We start from the raw sequence: 14,786 nt of genomic DNA, 5'->3' as shown, positions 1-14,786 counted from the left end.
TTCCACTAATACATATTCCTTCTTCGCTTTACAAGCCCGCCTGAAAAGTTGGTGTAAGATGAATGAGAATAGTTTTGGAAATATATTAGCTTTTTATTGACTCCTTTTTAAATACTAAATTTTTACTACCTTGATGAAATCTTATTAACCTAGTAAACCCTAAGCTACGTGTAGATGGTTTTGAAGATTTCTGAAACACAAGATAGTTAAGAAACTTCCTGTCAGATTAAAACTGTGTGCCGAACCGAGACTCGATCTCGGGACCTTTGCTTGTCGCAGGCAAATGCTCTACCAACTGAGCTACCCAAGCACAACTCACGCCCCGTCCTCACAGCTTTACTTCTGCCAGTACTTCGTGTCCTACCTCCCAAACTTCACAGAAGCTCACCTGCGAACCTTGCTGAACTAGCACTCCTGAAAGAAAGGATATTGCGGAGACCTGGCTTAGCCACAGCCTCGGGGATGTTTCCAGAATGAGCCATGTCTCCGCCATATCCTTTCGTCCAGGAGTGCTAGTTCTGCAAGGTTTGCAGGTGAGCTTCTGTGAAGTTTGGAAGGTAGGAGACGAGGTACCGCCAGAAGTAAAGCTGCGAGGACGGAGTGTGCTTGGGTAGCTTAGTTGGTAGAGCACTTGCCCGCGAAAGGCAAAGGTCCCGGTTTGGGGTCTCGGTCCGGCACATAGTTTTAATCTGGCAGGAAGTTTCATTTCACCGCACACTCCGCTGCGGAACGAAAATCTCATTTTGGTCACAAAATATCTTCTCCGGAAATTTCTTGTGGAGTACGAAAGAAATGGCTTTGCCAATGAGACTAATATGTGCTTTTATAATTGATCAGGATTGTTCGGTTATTGTGCTATAAGTTTAGCGTAATGTTGGATTCGTTTCTTTATTTAGACTTCACTAGTAACATAATTCTAACTTCTGACAGTTGACGGCTATAGAAGAGAAACAGGAAAGTGGTGAAAATGAGCAGATTGTGTATGTAGAAAGACAGCTGATCATTTGCATTGACATTACGCGTCGTCTACATGCATTCCCTGGGCATTAAAAATAGACTGATTAAATGATATTGTAACTTACTGCACCGAGGATTACTCAACATCGCTTCAAGCTGGACTTCCTGATTAATGCTTTAAATATATTTCGAGTTATAGACCGCAAAAAGCTTACGTATATGACGAGAAAGCAGCGCCCATCCCATTAGACCAAATGAAATTCTTTGGTGCTCTGCAGCACTCCACGCAACCAGACCAGACCACCAGAACTGTTCCACTGCTGGCTTCGCTTCATTTGATGATGGAAGAAAACGTGTCTGGTGGCGGCGCCAGAGTCAAAAACGGACAAACAAACCTTGCAGCGGCTCTGCGGAGCGAAAATATTTTCCCGTCCAACAATAGCTGCCTTTGATGTGCGGTCCGGCATAAAAACAGTCCCCAGCTTAATGGAGCACAAAGTTATGAGATTTACCGGGAACCGTATTCCACAACACATGTTCATACGCTGCGTTTTACTTTGCAGAGAAATCTGAAAGAAAGTGAACACTTTCCCGGAGTTCCCGGGAGATAAAATTCTTAGAAACAGATTTATTTCCGTGAGTAACACTATCAAAATGATGACTGATACACTGTAAAACTGTCAGGCCGGGCCCTACATATATTCAGGATAGCATAATGAAGACAAATCACTCTTTTAAATAAAAAACAACCAAAATCTGGAAAACTATTTAGGTGATGAAATTTTCTCACGTCAGTTAACCTTATACCTATGAAGCAAAATTTATGAAGTTATTACGTTGAAAAAATGAAGATCTAATATTGAATGAAAAACAGAAAATTTTCTCAGAGGCTTCGATGGTATCCTGAAATAAGTAGATAAAATAGTAAAACATAGAAATAAGTATCCTTGTAAGGAAGTAATGATTGATATTAAACTCGAAAAACACACTGAAGACACTGAGATTAAACACGAAAAATACACTGAACAGGAATGCATTCTCTATGCACAAGCTGAAGCACCGTATCTCTATTTACAATACTGGGAACATCTTTGCGACTGTTTGTTGTTGTACATTTGTTTCTATCATTTAGGGGAAAGTGCCATACCATGGAACACTTCGCTCATGCCCAACGCTATAGCAGAAGTTTAAAGTATTTTTTATTCCATGTTTAAATAGTTGCACACAAATTATACGTACGACAGACTTTTTATGAGACCAGAAAAATTACTGCGGAAAATTAATATGAAAACATTTTGTCAAGTACCCCACGCTCATGTACCTAGGAACAAATAGTCTACTGAAATGTAAAATTTTTATCATCCAGAATACCTTCTCAGTAAGGTTTCTCGACGACAATCTGCTACATTATTACTCTATTATACACCAATAATCAATAGTTGGAATCACATCAAGCACAAGCAGTATAAAAAATCAGTTAGAAGTTAAATATATTTTGAAACTGGAGCTAATTGAACATAACACAAATTTCCATTTTTAGGAAGGGTAAAATTGTCAAGACATTTCCAAATATTACATGTTCCATATCAAAGACACGCTTCGTTTCAAGGTACAACATAGCGCACGACCGACGAAGTATGGCTTAACTGACAACACGCCATTTAACTAGAATACACAGAACTGTACTTACCACATAGTTCTGTAACTGAAGAATTAATAGTATACTTCATGTAGCTTTAACATATTATGTAGCACTTTAACATGTAGAATTCGAAATAGTTACAAATTCTGCGTAAAACACAGCCTCTTGTCTAGCAACAACAAAAAGTATAGATAATGGCGGAACTGTTTCTAGCGGTCTCTAACGCACATTCCTTTAGGCTATGTGTAAAATCAGCCATTGAACTGAAGAATCGACCAAAAAAACATCATGCGTTCGGAGGTGCACTATCATCTATATGCAACACTCTCTCCCACTGTGCACTGGAAACTGTGTTGAATATACGAAAATCGTCAATAAGATTACTTTCCAAATTCATCATTAACTAAACACAGAGATGCATTATTAATTACCAAAACGTGTGTATTTATATAGGATGTGTCTAAAAGTGCTTTACAACTTCACATACGTATAGAATTTTCTTGAGGCGACTTGCACAAGTGGTTAAGACGCCACCTTGTAACAAAACACTTCAAATTTCATTCACTTGTTGTTTAGGTACTAAGTGGAACTTGGAACAAAAGAAACTTGAAAGTAAAAACGGTAGACTCCAAGGGATACGCTGAACACACGGCGGCAAGAAAATGGCTTCAGTTGATACGTTTGCCATATGACCAATGGCACTCACACTCAGCCAAAGTGAAAGCTAAAGTGGAAGATAGAGCGGAAGTGAATCAAAGTTTCAGTATTTTGCAACAACACACCTCTACCATCTGTATAAGCTTTCTCAATATAGCTCTGTATCTAAGTAAAGTGTAACTGCCAGGACAGTGTTAATATGTAAAATTGGAATCTCGTTTATCCGGAACTCATTAATCCGCATCTCATGTTCATCAGGTTTTTCCAAATTTTAATACATTAACTAAACAGTATATGATGCTGTGGAAGTAAAAGTGACAACAATCAGCGACGGCACTCGTTAAATTTAAATTCGTCCAACTGCCATACACTGATTCTACACGGATTCTGGCACAATATCAGCTAACGAGTTAAGATTGAGTTCTATTCTGTTTCTTGAGAGTGTAAAATAACGTAAAAGAAACGCCCGTGGACAAAAGTTATATGCGCTGCATGTGATACATATAACAAGATTATTGAAAAACACTGCAAGGGAATTTAGGAAGACTTTTACCTCAAAAGGATGACAAGGGACATTGCATATAGGTACGGTTCAAGCAAAAAATGCAAGGAATTTGGTGCAGGATGACACAGCTCTCGCGTTCTGGACTGCTAAGAAGACCAGCGTTCCGATTTTAGGCCCGATATTGCAGAAGAACGCTATAAGTCTGAACAAGAAACTGTCTAACCAGGATACTAACTTCATAGCCAGCCATAGTAAGTTGGAGGGGTGACTTGGGATGCTTCAGCTGTCAGTGAATGACAAAACTGGCGCATAATCTAACTAGATTATGGCAAATATAGACTGAACAATGCAGCTGGACAGAATAATGCTTGATTTCAAAGTCAAACACAAACAGCTTTGGCCGATATGATGCTGTTGGAACACCTGCGCGATCGTACTAAACTACCTACTGTCCTGGTTCAAAATAAATTCAGTGTATGACACTCACTGGCTTTTTGTTCAATATCTGGTCAAAATTTACCTGAAAATAATGTATAAAGTTTTCTATACGTGAAAATAAGTATGAGACGCGTTCAATAAATAATGAATTTTTTACTGAAAGCAGATTGGTTTTACTCAGGATTCCAGTACATCATAATTCCCTTCTCTTTTGGCTAGAAAATGCCATTTTTCAACAAAATCTCCGTTCAGTGCGACGACCTTTCCTACTGGGGGACTTGAATGCATGCACAGTCCCACTCTACAGGCCTACTTTGAAGCCAACGTTTCGCTACATCAATAACTTCCCCATCTCCCACATACTGCTTCCGGGTGGAATGCGTTTTTCATTGAGCCAAACAGGTGGAAGTAGGAAGATGCGAACTCCGGCCTGTGGGCTGTGTGAGGAAGAACAGTCCAATGAAGTTTTGAGCTCTTTCGGTGTCCGCAAACTTGTGTGAGGTCTTGATTTTCGTGGAGAAGGAGAAATACGTTTGCATTTTTGTTACGACGAACATACTGAAGTCGTTTCTTCTGATTGGTAATGATAGCACAATACATTTCACAGATGATCGCTCCACCATGACGTAGGACATCAAATCGAATAGCCCCTTCAAAGTCCCAGAAGACGACCGCCATGACTTTATCGATTGAGCGCCGCAGCCTCGAAATTTTCTTCGGAGGAGGGGTGCTGTGGCTGTACTGCTCATATTGCCGTTTTGTTTCTGGTTCCAAGTGATGAAGCCATGTTTCATCGTCTGTAACTGTGTTGGTCGAAAAATTGTCGCGATCGGCCTCGTAAGTAGGAAGCAACTCCTGGCAGATGGTCCTTCTTTGCTCTTCATGATTCCCTGAACCGTGGTGGACGATTGTGCCGTCTCTGATTGTGAGCTGTCGATCCCCTCGAATAAGGGTGACCGCCCGCTCCTACACTGGAAGAGTCACAGCTGTGTGCGGCCGTACGGCATGCTGCAGGTCGGGCAGGCGACCTTGTTACGATGATGACAGACATCTCACCCAACGACTCACCGTGTTTTTATTCACTGCCATGTCTTCGTAGACATTGCGCAAGCTCCTATGAATATCTCCAATGCTCTGGTTTTCTGCCAGAAGAAACTCAATGACAGCTCTCATCTTGGAACGCACCTCCGTTGCAGACGCCATTTCGAAGGTTACGTGAAGTTCCGCCACTTACGGGAACTTCATCGAACTGAAGCGGGAATATTCCACGTTGACCGACAACAAATTCCACGCATTTCAACTGAAATAAGATGTGTTGTATTACTTATTGAACGCCCCTCGTATAATGAGTGTGTTTACAGCATTTAACACATGCCTTTTTATTTTTTCTGGCAACGGCCTTGCCGCAGTGGATACTCCGGTTCCCGTCAGATCACCGTTGTCGGGCGTGGCCGGCACTTGGATGGGTGACCATCCGGTCCGTCATGCGCTGTTGCCATATTTCGGGGTGCACTCAGCCTCGTGATGCCAATTGAGGAGCTACTCGACCGAATTGTAGCGGTTTCGGTCAAAGAAAACCATCATAACGACTGGGAGAGCGGTGTGCTGACCACATGCCCCTCCTACCCGCATCCTCAGCTGAGGATGACCTGGCGGTCGGATGGTCCCGATGGGCCACTTGTGGCCTGAAGGCGGAATTCTTTTATTTTTTCTGAACTTCCGTATTATCTGCATAAAAGAAGCTCCACTGTAAAATTATTTAGCACTTTATACTGTTGAACAACCAAAAAATTATGTCGTTATTGAATGGTAACCACTATGTACAAAATGAATATGGACATCCAGTATCTACAAATGAAATAAAAAAAACGTAAGTTCTACGTCTAGATTTCCGCCTGACACAATTCTTCCGGATATCTCCGAAGGGACAGTTCTTTACAACATGTGGTGCCTCTTTGCCGTCAACGGCACGGATAGTCCCGCCATCCCCAACTATGGGGTGCAGCAGCAGTTGATCTGGTCCCACTTCACGAGCGAACGAGTTTGCAGCACGTGGCAGAAATGAAGGTTTACCATCAGGTTTCCGACTCGCAATCTTGTCGGTATTAAGATGACTTCCAAGCTGCCTCTAGTTTGCAGGCATTCTATATGAAGTGCGTGGTGCTTCTGTAGAGTGGTGGACGATATTATAGTTGTATAATCTTCCTGGATTATATCGTATACTAGATGAGAAATCCAGTGCTCGCTGGGTATTTATTTATTTATTTATTACAATCTTATGTTGCTCCACCTCTTCCTCCCTTCTATCTGTCAACTTCCACTGCCACCTTCTCTTTATCTACCACTTCTTCCCACCTTTCTCTGTCCATTTCTCCTCCCTCCTCCCTCCTCTCTCCGTACATCTCGTCCCTCTCTGTAATGACTTCCTGGCTCTCAATCAATTCCCCTCTCTCTATGTCTGCTCATCCCTCCTCTCCCTGTCAGCCTCCGCCTCTCTCCCTGACCATCAGCTCTTCCCTCTCTCTCGCCGATCTCCTCTTCTCTGTGTCCACCTCCTCCTCTCTGTATCCATCTCCTCCGCCCACCTTTCTGCATCTCCTTCTCCTCTCTGTCCAGCTCTTCCTGCCCCTCTCTCTATTCACATCCTCCTCCTCCCCCTCTATTCACTGCCCTTTGTCCATTTCCTCCTCCTCTCTCTTTGTCAATCTCCTAGTACCCTCTCTCTGTCCGTCTCCTCCTCAACACTCTCTCGTCCATGTCCTCGTCCACCTTCTCTGTTTCCTTCTTCTAATCTATTAGTCTATCTCCTCCTCCCCTATTACTCTAACCATTTTGTGCCCCCTCTCTGTCCATCTCTTTATATCCCCCTCCCTCTGTCCACCTCCTGCCCCATCAGCACCCTTCTGTGTCCCTCAATACGTTATCACACCACCAGCTGATACATACGAAAAAATTCAGATATTGACAGGACAGTAGTGTTAGAATTCTTTTTTGTTTGTCTGTTTGTAAAATAAAATGTCGTAGAGCAGTTTTGTGAAGTCACAAGTTTTGGTAAGATTTTATACTGTGCAATAATAAGAAACGTACAGCAATACAGTAATATAGAAATAAAGAAAAAATAAGTAAATGCTGACCAGAGCGAGATGTTCCTTAGCAGCAATATCCAATGAGTGGATGTATGCAAAGGTAAAATATACTACAGAAAAGATATTCCAAATTTATACAGGAAAACGCATCATTTGCGTTTGCTGTGTCTTAGTCACCACGGATATCTTATGGGCAGACACTGGAAACTAATAAAAATAATTAATGCCACTAATAAAAGTCTACTGTCTAGTAAGTATGTGCTATATGTATCTTAGGTTCAACTAAGAGAGTGCGCAAAGAAAGTTACGCAAATAAAATAGTCTTTTCATTGCTGTAATTGCCAGATCTCTTGTTAAATAGTTTAACCAACGGATGTCACTGCTGTGCGGAAAAAAGAGCCATAGGAAACATGGATTAACGGCTAATAGAAAAATTTAATATGTCTTGATGCTTTTATTTCCCTACACCCGCCGATATCCGCAGTTCTAGTTCTCTCGAGAATTTAACCTGGCTACAAGTACACCCGCGTATAATTTGCATACATGTAATGATAAGTAATTATTACCTGATGGGTAAAAATAAAAGAACAATGTCCATATTACGATTTTGATTTTCGTCCATTTCCATTAAGAGTTTTCACCCTGCTTTGGTGTGGGGAGGGGCTCCGGCTGAAGTGGCCGTGCGGTTAAAGGCGCTGCAGTCTGGAACCGCAAGACCGCTACGGTCGCAGGTTCGAATCCTGCCTCGGGCATGGATGTTTGTGATGTCCTTAGGTTAGTTAGGTTTAACTAGTTCTAAGTTCTAGGGGACTAATGACCTCAGCAGTTGAGTCCCATAGTGCTCAGAGCCACACCCTGATTTGGTACAATTTCCTGATGACATTGCTACGTTCATTGAAAGTCCGGAGAGACTGCAGCACCTGCTGAGTGGAATGAGCAGTCTAACAAGAGGAGAATATTGATTTAAAGTAAACCGAAAACAGACAAAACAAATGTTAGTGACAGAAATGAGATTACTGATTAATTTAACAACAAAACTGGGGACCGCAAGGTAGCAAAGTGAAGAAATTCAGCTACGTTCTAAACAAAATGGCAGCCGATGAAGTAGGGGGGACGTAAAAGCAAGCTAGCACAGGTGAAGACAAGATTTCTGGAGGAAAGACATCCACCAGTACCAAGTACCAGTGTTAGTTTGAAACGGAAATTTCTGAGAATGTACATTTGGAGTGTAGCACTGTATGGAAGATTTCCTCGAACTGTGGGTGAACCAGAGAAGAAAGTAATCGAAGTGTTAACGATGTGGAGCTATAGAAGTGTGTTGAATATTAGGGAGAGCGGTGTGCTGACCCCAAGCCCCTCCATACCGACATTGGCGGAGGATGTCACGGCAGTCGGTCGGAAAAGGGACAGGATGATTAGTTAAGATATCATTGATTTACATTCATGGTAACTGAGGGAGTTGTAGAGGGTGAGGAGGAGAGGACTGAGGTCGTTGGGTGCAAGTTCAAATTTTCAGATGTGTGTGAAATCTTATGGGACGTAACTGCTAAGGTCGTCAGTCCCTAAGCTTACAAACTACTTAACCTAAATTATCCTAAGGACAAACACACACACTCATGCCCGAGGGAGGACTTGAACCACCGCCGGGACCAGCCGCACAGTCCACGACTGCAGCGCCTTAGACTGCTCGGGTAATCCCGCGCGGCCTTGGTGCAAGTGTTGATCTCAGATTGAAAGGTATGTGCTATGGTCTGATGAGGGTAACTCCAGATAATAGTCGGTAGTTGCCAACCGCAAGGTTGAACGAGTATAATATTTTTGAGTAGGAGGTTTTTTGATGGTTAAGAGAGCCGGCCACGCGCAGCAAAAAACCGAGGAGTCGCGGCTAGGTGCCCGGAGGAAGCACACGTGTGGTGACAGCTGTAAGGTAGGTTGCGCTCGCTGCCCCAGACCAAACCTTGGCACGTAAATGAGAGAAGATATATAATGATTTCAAATTGGTTTTGTTAGACAATATTCAGAGTCAGGATTAGTATGTCCAAGGTTTGACACAGTACGCGTTTGGTAAGATTTTTGTAGGAATGTTTCGTGCTACAGTAGGTTTTGTGTATGACTTAAAATTTTAACAACATATATATTGAGATCAACTTTGTGTTTCTAACAGCCTGAATCATAATCCAAATCCTTTGCTTAAATTGAATATGAAAATGAGTAGTAGAGTAAAGTTACCCACCAATGAAACTACCAAAGTGCCAAAAGTTAATTTTCCAGTACCATCTTAATCCCATTGCAGAAACGGCATTATTCTCTTAAATTTTATTGCTATGTCAAATACATGTTGCATTTCTGGCAAAATGGAGGAGTGCAAGAAACAAGTTCACAGACGCAGTCAGATGCAGGTTTTGCTGAATAATTATTTTAGAACAATCTTATCGCTGATACTTTCACAGAATAAATTTGGTTAGATACTTTCAAGATGAGTCCATGGCTGGCCGTATCAAGTCGGTCAAAAGTCTGTTGAATGGCGCCTCTTCCTGGCTATAATGTTTTTCACAGTCAATGGGGCCACAACTCGCTCCACTTGGGCTAGCTCTCAGGAAAGCCATAGAAAAATATTTTCTTGTAAAAGCAGCTTGTAAATACTGTTTTTTCCTATTTTCGATACTTTTAAATTTCGTGCTACTTCATGTTCAGAAAGTTGGACGAAAAATTTTGAAATTAACAGAATCTTCCGTCGGTTCTTGGTAGAACAACATAATAATAAATGAAAAGCACCAGCTGGCTTTTTTCTACAATATTTCTTTTACTGTAAACCGGTTTTCGGCTTACAAGGCCATCTTCAGACATTTACTGAGTATTATCACCAAAGAAATTAAATGTTAGCAGACATTGGAAGAGAAGTAACACATCTAAACTGATGTAGAAACATACAGTAAGTAACATCTTTGCAGTGAAAAAGTAAAAACTGAACTGTACATGAGTAACAATGGAGTTGACAGGAAAACCTTTAGCACAAAATAGGAATAGCTTGCCTACATAACAGTTTCTATTAATAAACAAAACTAATAAAATAAAATAAAATTAGTACTAGACAAGGCTGCATCAGGAGGTATGAAACATGGAGAGTGATACATAAGAAATTAAAAGAAGAGACAGTTATCAATGTAAATACAGAATACATAAGGAACTTAAGTAATATCAATAAGATAAACAGAAATAAATAAATGCAGGAAAATGGAAGTGTTTGAGGGAACCTACAATCTAAGAGTATGGTGGTACTGCATTTTAACATTAACATTATAATCAAAGTGCTTTGGCTACAATCTGTGATACCTGATCTAGAAATGGTAGTGTACACCATTTCTTACAGACAGTGGATGGGGAAGCGGGTGGGGCATAGAGGAGGGGTATAATTTTTCGTTTTTGTTTCCTGTGTAAGTGGTGATCAATAAGAACTGGATTGTAGCCATTGGCTGTGGTAATAAATTTTATTGTATCAAAATCGTATTTTACTTTGCTCGTTTATTTAATGAAAACTGTTACACAGCCACTGCTTTGATTATAATGTTAATGTTAAAATGCAGTACCACCATACTCTTAGATTGTAGGTTCCCTCAAACACTTCCATTTTCCTGCATTTATTTATTTCTGTTTATCTTATTGATATTACTTAAGTTCCTTATGTATTCTGTATTTACATTGATAACTGTCTCTTCTTTTAATTTGTTGTGTATCACTCTCCATGTTTCATACCTCCTGATGCAGCCTTGTCTAGTACTAATTTTATTATATTTTATTAGTTTTGTTTATTAATAGAAACTGTTATGTAGGCAAGCTATTCCTATTTTGTGCTAAGGGTTTTCCTGTCAACTCCATTGTTATTCATGTACAGTTCAGTTTTTACTTTTTCACTGCAAAGATGTTACTTACTGTATGTTTCTACATCAGTCTAGATGTGTTTCTTCTCTTCCAATGTTGTCTGCTAACATTTAACTTCTTTGGTGATAATACTCAGTAAATGTCTGAAGATGGCCTTGTGAGCCGAAAACCGGTTTACAATAAAAGTAATATTGTAGAACCAAAGCTAACTGGTGCTTTTCATTTATTAATTTTGAAATTAACATTTGTAAAAAAATATTAACACTTCCGGCAAAACTGGCTTGATAATCACTCATAGAAACTCTCCCATCCGAGCCGAGCCCGATGAGGACCCTGAGACTTAACTTGTCTACGCTCTCTGTGTGCGCGAGACGAACGTTCGGGTCTCCCACGCGAAAGGCGGCTGTGTTCCGGATCGGTTGACAGAGCCACGCGGCACGTGGACCGCGACCGCCGGCTATTTGCTCTCCTCCGCCCCCGCCTTCCCATCCTCCGGGTTGTCCGATTGTTCTTCCCGGAGGCTGTAGCGCCACTGGACGGCCTAGCCCGCCGGAACGGTCCGCTTGGAGAGGGCAGCGGAGGGGAAGGGCAGGCTGCGATGAGGAGCGCCGGAGTGCCCCACTGAAGCTGGCAAATTGTGGCAGTGGGGCCGCCGGCCGGGGGGCAAGTCTGTCAACAAGACCACTTCATTACGCGCCGCTCTGGATGGCGCTTCGCGGCCCGCTGCCGGCAGCCGGACTCTGCACAAAGACAACGCCCGTCCCCGCCCCCGCCCCCGCCCCCCGGCCCTTACTTAGCCGCGGGCCGGCCGCCCTCACCCGGCTGCTGCAGAGTTTGTAAGAGGGGACGAGCCGGCAGCCGGCGCAAACTTCCCTCCACTGGACAGCCCAACTCGGCCGGCCGCGCCGAGAGCCAGTTACGTTTATGAAACTTGGAAAGAAACAGGCCTGGTGTTCCGGCTGTGGGCGCTTCGGTTTTGCCTTTCTCTCGCTCCTACCGCCCTGCTTCGCTGATGAAATTAAATATGCCATCCTCGAGCAAACATTTCACTCATAAGCAGCTCCAACAGGCTCCACCAATCTTCGCTAGAAATACTTCCATTATTAGCACATTTAAATATTCACTCTTGCTCGTCCGACTTAATGTGTGTCGTACATTTATACCGAGTTCTTTTGTTAAAATTTCTCTGCCGCACGGGATTAGCCGAGCGGTCCGAGGCGTTACAATCATGGACTGTGCGGCTGGTCCCGACGGAGGTTCGAGTCCTCCCTCGGGCATGGATGTGTGTGTTTGTCCTTAGGATAATTTAGGTTAAGTAGTGTGTAAGCTTAGTGACTGATGACCTTAGCAGTTAACTCCCATAAGATTTCACACACATTTGAACATTTTTTAAAATTTCTCTCATCATTTCATTATTTACCAAAATATTTTCGAGCCTTGGCGTGATTCTTCTTAGATGGAATGGAAAGGTTTTAGTCTGTATTTCATTAATACTCTGTTATTCGAGATGCTAGTAAGCTGTTTTACGAGGGTCACTCCAAAAGATATGCACACTATTTTTGTAAAAATACAGTTTTCATTCAACATATGTGAAAGTTTTACAGTGTGTAGATACATCCTTCCCCCTTGTTTTCAAACTTAGTTCAACCTGTTCCCGTCAGTTGCGCCGTCACAGCATGTTCGAAAATGGTTCAAATGGCTCTGAGCACTATGCGACTTAATTTCTGAGGTCATCAGTCGCCAAGAACTTAGAACTAATTAAACCTAACTAACCATGACCGAGGCAGGATTCGAACCTGCGACCGGAGCGGTCACGCGGCTCCAGACTAAAACGCCTAGTACCGCACGGCCACGTCACAGCATGTCTTCAAGATGGCTGCTACACTTGACGTTCGTCAGAAGCAACGTGCTGTCATAGAATTCCTGTGCTGTGAAAACGAGACAGTGGGAAACATCCACAAGAGGTTGAAAAAGGTGTATGGAGATGCTGCTGTCGATCGCAGTACAGTTAGTCGGTGGGAAAGCAGTTTACATGATGAAAGCGGGCACGGCAATATTGAGGATTGTCCTCACAGCGGTAGGCCTCGTACTGCACACACTCCAGACAATGTGCAAAGAGTTAACTAATTGGTGACTGCTGACAGATGCATCACAGTGAACGAATTGTCACGCTACGTTGGGATAGGGGAAGGAAGTGTTTGTAGAATACTGAAAGTGTTGGCGTTAAAAAAGGTTGTTGTCAGGTGACAGTGGCTCACAAAGAAACAAGAAAAACGGTATGCAGCGAACTTTTGGAACAGTACGAGAATGGTGGAGATGAATTTCTTGGAAGAATTGTAACAGGTGATGAAACATGGCTCCATCATTTTTCAGAGGCGAAGAGGCAATCAATGGAGTGGCATCATCCAAATTCACCCAAGAAAAAAAAATTCAAAACCACACCTTCTGCTGGAAAAAGTTATGGCTACGGTGTTCTTCGATTCCGAAGGACTCTTGCTTGCGGACATCGTGCCAAGTGGAACTACCATAAATTCTGATGCATGTGTGACGACACTGAAGAAACTTAAAGCTCGACTGAGTCGTGTTCGACCGCATCGGCAAAAGCAGCATGTTCTGCTGTTGCGGGACAACGCACGGCCACCAGTCAAAAAACCATGGAAGCGATCACTAAACTCGGATGGACAACACTGAAATACCCGGCTTACAGTCCTGAACTGGCTCCATGTGACTATCATCTCTTTGGGAAACTGAAAGACTCTCTTCGTGGAACAAGGTTTGAAGATGATGACTCCCTTGTGCACGTTGCCAAACAGTGGCTCCAACAGGCTGGTCCAGAATTTTACCGTGCGGGTATACAGGCGCTGGTTCCAAGATGGCGTAAGGCAGTTGAGAGGGATGGACATTATGTGGAGAAATGAAAATATTGTTCCTAAAGGATGTATCTACACACTGTAAAACTTTCAAACATCTAGAATAAAAGACGGATTTTAAAAAAATAGTGTGCATTTCTTTTGGAGTGTTCCTCGTATTTATGGTGGTTGATCCCTGTTAACTAAATCTTCCGTAGATTCGTGGAAGAACAACTTAATAATCATAAATCACAAAATTTTGGATGTTATACAGTTGAAAACGTAAACTTTTAATGAAATGTTCTGGGCTACTATGCCATAATTGAAAGGATTTCGAATTAAAACACAACGTTTGGTCTCCATCTGCGGAGGACATTTTCAACGGAGATCGTAGCTTCTTTGAGCGTGCAATTCACACCCTGGCTCGCTATCGACTGCAGTAAAATCCCGTTTACGCGTCTCCTGCACAGTCGCGTGACGTCAGATGTTTTGAATACCCCAACGCGATTGGCCGTTGGCAGTCGGCATCGTCCACTGCTGCTATCACCCGAGGAGGAAGACCAGTGCACCGGGATCGAAATGTCATTCAGTTCCACGTCTTCCTCCTTTCTGCTGAAATTCCTGGGGTGTTTTACAATCTCTATGGCTTCTCTGTATAGCCTTTCATGGTATCCGCTTTCGGCTGGCAATACTTGAGCCTGTCAAAATAAATGTGGTCGTCTCCTGTCTGCAAACCATGTTCCGCAACAGCTGATCTGTCAGTCTCCCCCCTC

The 14,786-nt window shown here is 42.6% G+C and overlaps 1 non-coding gene across 1 annotated transcript; it reads right to left on the bottom strand.

The window, feature by feature from the left end:
• Window positions 1–236: 236 nt before the first annotated feature.
• Trnar-gcg (transfer RNA arginine (anticodon GCG)) lies at window positions 237–311 on the bottom strand. Its single transcript has one exon. It is a non-coding gene; the product is annotated as a tRNA-Arg (tRNA).
• Window positions 312–14,786: the final 14,475 nt, after the last annotated feature.

This window comes from Schistocerca serialis, chromosome 7 (assembly GCF_023864345.2).
Source record: "Schistocerca serialis cubense isolate TAMUIC-IGC-003099 chromosome 7, iqSchSeri2.2, whole genome shotgun sequence".
In the NCBI taxonomy this organism is placed as follows: Eukaryota; Metazoa; Arthropoda; class Insecta; order Orthoptera; family Acrididae; genus Schistocerca; species Schistocerca serialis.
The sequence above is the reverse complement of the archived record's forward strand: the minus strand, read 5'-3'. Positions and strand labels throughout refer to the sequence as shown.